This window comes from Chrysochloris asiatica, unplaced genomic scaffold, assembly GCF_000296735.1.
Source record: "Chrysochloris asiatica unplaced genomic scaffold, ChrAsi1.0 scaffold00001, whole genome shotgun sequence".
Lineage (NCBI taxonomy): Eukaryota > Metazoa > Chordata > Mammalia > Afrosoricida > Chrysochloridae > Chrysochloris > Chrysochloris asiatica.
In genome coordinates, this window is record NW_006408519.1 from 17749271 (window position 1) to 17755738 (window position 6468).

Sequence of the window (6468 nt, forward strand, 5' to 3'; positions counted from 1 at the left end):
CATCATAGTTGTTAGTTGCTATCAAGCTGATTCCAACTCATGACAACCCCATGCGTACAAAATAGAACCACTTTATGCCTTTTCTTTTTATTTTTTTAAAGTTTTTGTGGATTGAGTGATAATTTACATGGGATAACACTGGTTTAAAACTGATCATTTCATTACAATGGTTACAATCTCCCCCTTGCTTCATCGTTCAACAGTATTTGCTACTATTCTGTTTTTGTTCGTTTGTTTGTTTTGGGGGGATGTACACAAAAACACTCGGAGTCCTGGTGTGGCACTGTGGGCTAATGCATCAGATTGCAAAATCATTTGAACTGCAAGATTAGCAGTTCAAGCTCACCAGCTGCTCTTTGGAAACCCTATACAGGGTCGCTATGGGTCGGAATCTACTGATGGCACTTAACAACAACATAAAAACACTTAGGAATAGATAACAATTTAAACAACCAAAGGGCACATTCTGAAAGCCAGCCTCCTGACCATCAGCACTCAGCCTTTCTCTTTCCATAAGTCTAGAGTCTTCAGTTGCTCTATCTCTCCATATCCTCATCTCTGCCTCCATCTCTGGTGTTGCTGCTTCTCTGGACAGTGTCCCACATTCTGCTCGTGCTCTTCTCCCTTGATGGTCCTAGGGGCCTCTGTTCCTGGACTGTAAGATGAACTATTCTCCCATTTTTGTTACAAAATTTCTACCTTTACAGTTGTGACAGTTGTAATTAGTCATGATAACAATTACTATTGAATTATAAGAATCTTATCCCCATCTCTTTTCACAATACCCGACTAGACTAGATGAAATCTATTCAGTGGGGACTCTACCTTCCCCTGCACATTCTTAAACTCCCTCTTGAAAACTTGTAAACTAGTCATTTTTTGCCTTTATTGTACCCTCATTTTAGGTCACCTCATGCCTTTTTTTTAAGGCTGTAATCTTTAGAAAGAAGATTACTAGGACTGTCCTCTGATGCCTGTCTTTTGAGGAACCACTGAGTAAATCTGAATATCCAACCTTCTGACTAGCAGTTGAATGCTTAAGTTTGTGACACCCAGGGACTTGCTAATGTTATGTGTATATGTCTAATTGGTCCATGATCATTAATGAAAGCTGCTATTCTGAAAATTGTGAAATTTCAATATCCAATATTCAAATTCTTCATTGTAACTGAAATTGCTATAATAGTGTTCTCATATAACATGGGATTTAAAAATAATTTATATTAAGAAGATATTTATAAAACAGGTTAAAATATGATAAAAATAGTATATTTTAAGTAAATGTATGTGTTGTATTTTTTATGTATAACATATTACTCAGATGACTCAGAAAAAAGGAAGCAAGGGAGGATTGATGTATGGAAAGAATAAAGAAAGGAAATGGAGAAAAATGGAAGGAGGATGAAGAAGATAGGGAAGAAAAAGAAGTCTAGTACTAACCTCGCACTCTCACTTCTAAAAATAGAACCATGGATTTAAAGGCATCATTGATCAGTACAGTTTAATCAATTTCAACACCAATTTATTCTGAAGCAGCACTGTTAAGATCAGTTCTAACTATTAGAAAGATAAATGTGAAATGAACAACAGAGAGTTTCTTGTTTTATTGGAGCTGAGTGACTGAAATCAAATGCAAGAGCAATCGCTTGGGTGGTGTATTAAGTACTACTCTGAAATGGAATGGTCAGTTCAGTTTTCTACCTAGTTAGCAGTGTGACTTGCCAGGTTTTCTAGATATGGTTTTTGGCCATAGTTTCTGAGACAAGTTTTTTTTTTTTTTTTTTTCCTTATAGGGTTTGGTCATGTCGTATTTGTCAGTTAATAAAATGAATCTGTATATCTACAAACAAATAACACACAACAGCACAAAATGTGAAATTTTTATGTTTTTTCAGCCAATCTAAAGCTTATATTATTGGTCTATTCTGCAGTTGGCGCCTGTCCTTATCTTGATGGATAAATTGAGCTGCTTCATCTTCTCTTCCAACAGATAATCAATTTAATTCCTGTGTATTCCATCCTATGAAGTCTACATGTATGTTGCTGTTGTTTGGTGCCATCGAGTTGATACAGACTCACAGCAACCCTATGAACGACACAATGAAACACTGCCCAGTCCTGCGCCAACCTCTCAATTGTTGCTTAATTTCAGCTCATTGCTGTTGCCACTGTACCAATACATTTCATTAGGAATCTTCCCCTTTTTCGCCAACCCTCCACTTTACCACATATGATATCCTTCTCCAGGCACTGGTGCTTCCTGATAATATGCCTGAAGTATGAGAGACAAAGTCTGGCCATCCTGGCTTCCAAAGAGTATTCTGGTTACTTCTTCCAATACAGATTGGTTTCTTCTTCTTTAAATCCATGGTACTTTTAATATTATCCTTCAATGCATTCGCTCAAATGCATTAATTATTCTATGGACTATCTACTCATTGTCCAACTTTAACATGCATATGAGGTTATATAGTCACCATTTATGTTATTTAAAAAAAAAGTGTTTGCAATGAATAAGTAATTGATCTTATAAAATTTAATCATGTGATTTCCAGTATAATTTCTATCACCAAAATGATCATTTCCAGCTACCAATCTTTTTACTTTTGTCTTTCACATTCCAATCACCAGTAATTATCAATGCAACTTGATTACGTTTTATCAATTTCAAACTCAGATCTGATAAAAATATTCATTTTCTTCATCTTTTAGATTAGTTGTTGGTGCATAAATTTAGAAAATAATTGAATTACTTCATCTTCCTTGTAGGTGGCTGGATATTTTACTATCGCTGACATCATTGCATTTCATGGGATTTGGATTTTTTTTTTTTTTTTCTTTCTTAATGATGAATGCAATGCTATTTCTTTGTCATCCCTGGCAGAGTAGCTCATACGATTGTCCAACTCAAAATGTCAAATACCAGTCCATTTCAGCTCACTAATGCCTAGAATACTGATCTTTGTATTTTCCATTTCATTTTTCATGATTTCCAATTTTTCTAGGTACATATTTATTCCATTTCATGTTCTGATTATTAATGGATATTTTCAGTTGCTTTTCTCATTTTGAATTGTGTCCTATTAGCAAATGAAGACCTGAAAGCTGTATCCCATCCACATCACTAAGTTCAACTTAGAGAAGACAGTCTGACTGCAATCATATTTTGAGTATCTTCCAATGTGATCGGTTCATTTTCTGTCATTATGTCAGACAATATTTCACTGTTATTCACTGTCAATTTTTTTCATAATTACATTGCCAAGTTCTCTTTTCAAATTTGTTTTAGTATTGAAATTGTGCTGAAACCTATTTGAAATACCAATGGCATAACTTCCAGCCTCACAGCAATACACAAATCACCACAGTACAACCAATGCAAATGAGTTGTGGGATGACGTCAAGGTTGTCATATGTGAAAAAAAATGTAAAAAGTCATTCAAAAGGTAAGAAAAAAGAAAGACCAAAATGGATGACAAAACGGACTGAAATTCACATAGAGAAGCTAAAGTGAATAGAATTATGATATAAAAGAGCTATTCGAAGATTTCAAAATGAGAAAGAAAAAGTAAATTGATATAATGAAATATGCCAAGACCTAGAGTTAGAAAATCAAAAGGGAAGAACACACTAGGCATTTCTTAATCTGGAAGAGCTAAAGAAAGAATTCAAGCCTTAAATTGCATTAAGGATTCTATGAGTTCAGCTCCAGTAGCATAGTGGGTTAAGTAGTGGATGGATAACAGCAAAGTCAGCAGGTCAAATTTACCAACTGCGCCACAGGAGAAAGATGAACCTGACTGTTCTCATAAATATTTACAGTCTCAGAAACTCTAAGGAGAAGTTCTACTCTGTCCTAAAGAGTCACTATGAGTCAAATTGACTAGACAGCAGTTGACTTTTTGGATGAGTAAAATATTAAAAGTACAACAAACATCAAAAGAAGATGGAAGGAATACACCATACATACAACCATTTCAAGAGGTAGCATATAATCAAGAACCAATGATATTGAAGGAAGAAATGCAACTTGTACTGGAGGTACTCATGAAAAAAAAAAAAAAAGTTTCCAGAAATTGACAGAATACCAGTTAAAATGTTTTGTAAAATGAACATAGTGCTTGAAACACTCTTTCATCTATGCCAAGAAATTTTTGAAAACAGCTATCTGGCCAGATGACTGGAAGAGATTCACACTGTGCCCATTGCAAAAGAGGATGATCAAAAAAATTGCTGAGATTATTGAACATTACTGGTAGCGTAGTGGTTACGAATCGGGCTGCAGGCCGCAAGGTCAGTAGTTCAAAACTACCAGCTGTTCCGCGGAAGAAAGATGAGGCTTTCTGTTCTGGTAAAGATTTACAGCGTTGGAAACCCTGTACAGGGTAGCTATGAGTTGGAACCAACTCCACGGCACATAACAACAACAACAAATATCACACACAAGTAAAATGTTAGTGAAGTTAATTTAAAAATGGTTGCAGCAGTAAACAGGGAACTGCCAGAAATTTATATTGAGAAGAAAATGTGGAACAAGGGATATCATGGCTGATGACAGACAGATCTTTGCTTAAAGTAGAGCCTCCCAGAAAGGTGTTTAGCTATGTTTTATTGACTATACAAAGACATTCAACTGTGTGGACCATCAAAAATTACGGACAATAATTCAAGGAATGGTAATTAATGAACATTTAACTGTGCTTATAGAGAACCTAGCGTAGTGGTTACAAATCGAGCTGCGATCCTTAAGGTCAGCCGTTTCAAACTACCAGCCGTTCCATGGGAGAAAGATGAGGCTTTCTGCTCCCGTAAAGATTTACAGCCTTGGAAACCCTGTTCAGGGTCACTATGGATCGGATCCGACTCGACGGCACTCAACAACAACAACAGAAATAGAGAACCTCTGGTAGTGTAGTGGTTATGAATCGGGCTGCTAATCTCAGGGTCAGCAGTTCAAAACTACAACCTGTTCCATAGGCTTTCTGCTCCCGTAAAGATTTACAGTCTCAGAAACCCTGTAATGGGTTGCTCTGAGTTAGAACTGACTCCACATCACATAACAACAATAAAAACATAGAGAACCTCAACATAGACCCAGAGACAGCAGTTTAAATAGTACCTTTCATTAGTAAGGTTTACAAATCAGGAAATGTGTATTCTTTCAAAATACTTATTGTTCTAAATACTGAGCAAATCATCTGAGAAGCTAGACAATATGAAGAAGAGCATGACGTCAGGACTTGAGTAGCCTGAAATACACAGATGACACAATCTTGCTTCTGAAAGTGAACAGGACTTGAAACACTTACTACTAAAGATCAGAGACTATAGCTATCAGTATTGATTATACCATAACAAAAGGGAAACACAAATTTTCACAACTAGCAAATAAACAACATCTTGAATAAATATAAAAGAGTTGTGGGGCATAAAACCTGGTCTATGCCGCGCGGGCAGTATATCAGACAACTAGGACAATTTTGATGGTGACGACTTTGATGATGTGGAGGAAGAGGAAGGATTAGATGACCTGGAGAATGCCGAGGAGGAGGGCCAGGAGAACGTAGAGATCCTGTCGTCAGGGGAGCGACCGCAGGCCCCAGAAGCAGATCACCATGCTGTACAAGACCAAGTACGAGCGAGCCTGCGTGCTGGGCACCCGAGCCCTCCAGATAGCAATGTGTGCCCCAATAATGGTGGAGCTAGAGGGGGAAACAGACTCTCTGCTCATCGCCATGAAGAAGCTCAAGGCCCAAAAGATCCCCATCATCATTCGCCGATACCTGCCAGACGGAAGCTATGAGGACTGGGGCGTGGACGAACTCATCATCACCGACTGAGCCCCAGCCACCTTCCTGCCCCATCTTGGCCTCTACCCTCCTGCTCTTCATCCATGTAAATAATAAAATGCTCCGCCTTCAAAAAAAAAGTTTGAAGTTGTCACAGATTTCCTAATTTAGGACCACAATTAACGCCAATTGAAGCAGCAGTCAAGGAATCAAACAAGGTATTGCATTGGCCAAAAATGATGCAAAAGACTTCTTTAAAATGTTAAAAAGTGAAGATGTTACTTTGAAGACTAAGGTCACCTGACTCAATCCATGATATATTCAATTACCTCATATGCATGCCAAACATGGACAATGAATAAGGAAGACAGAAGAAGAATATTTGCCTTTGAATTGTGGTATTGACAAAGAATATTAAATATACCATGAAATGCCTGAAGAACAAGCAAATATATATGGGATGAAATACAACCAGAAATCTCCCTAGAAACATTATATATATATATATATGTATGTTGTTAAGTGCTGTCAAGTCGGTTCTGACCCATAGTGACCCTGAACAGGGTTTCCGCAGCTTTTAAATCTTTATGGGAGCAGAAAGCCTCATCTTTCTCACGTGGAGCAGCTGGTAGTTTCGAACTGCTGACCTTGCGGATTGCAGCCCGATTTGTAACCACTA

The 6468-nt window shown here is 37.3% G+C and overlaps 1 pseudogene; it reads left to right on the plus strand.

The window, feature by feature from the left end:
- Positions 1-5840, plus strand: part of LOC102824877 — a 42239-nt pseudogene extending 36399 nt beyond the window's left edge.
- The last annotated feature ends 628 nt before the right edge of the window (positions 5841-6468 follow it).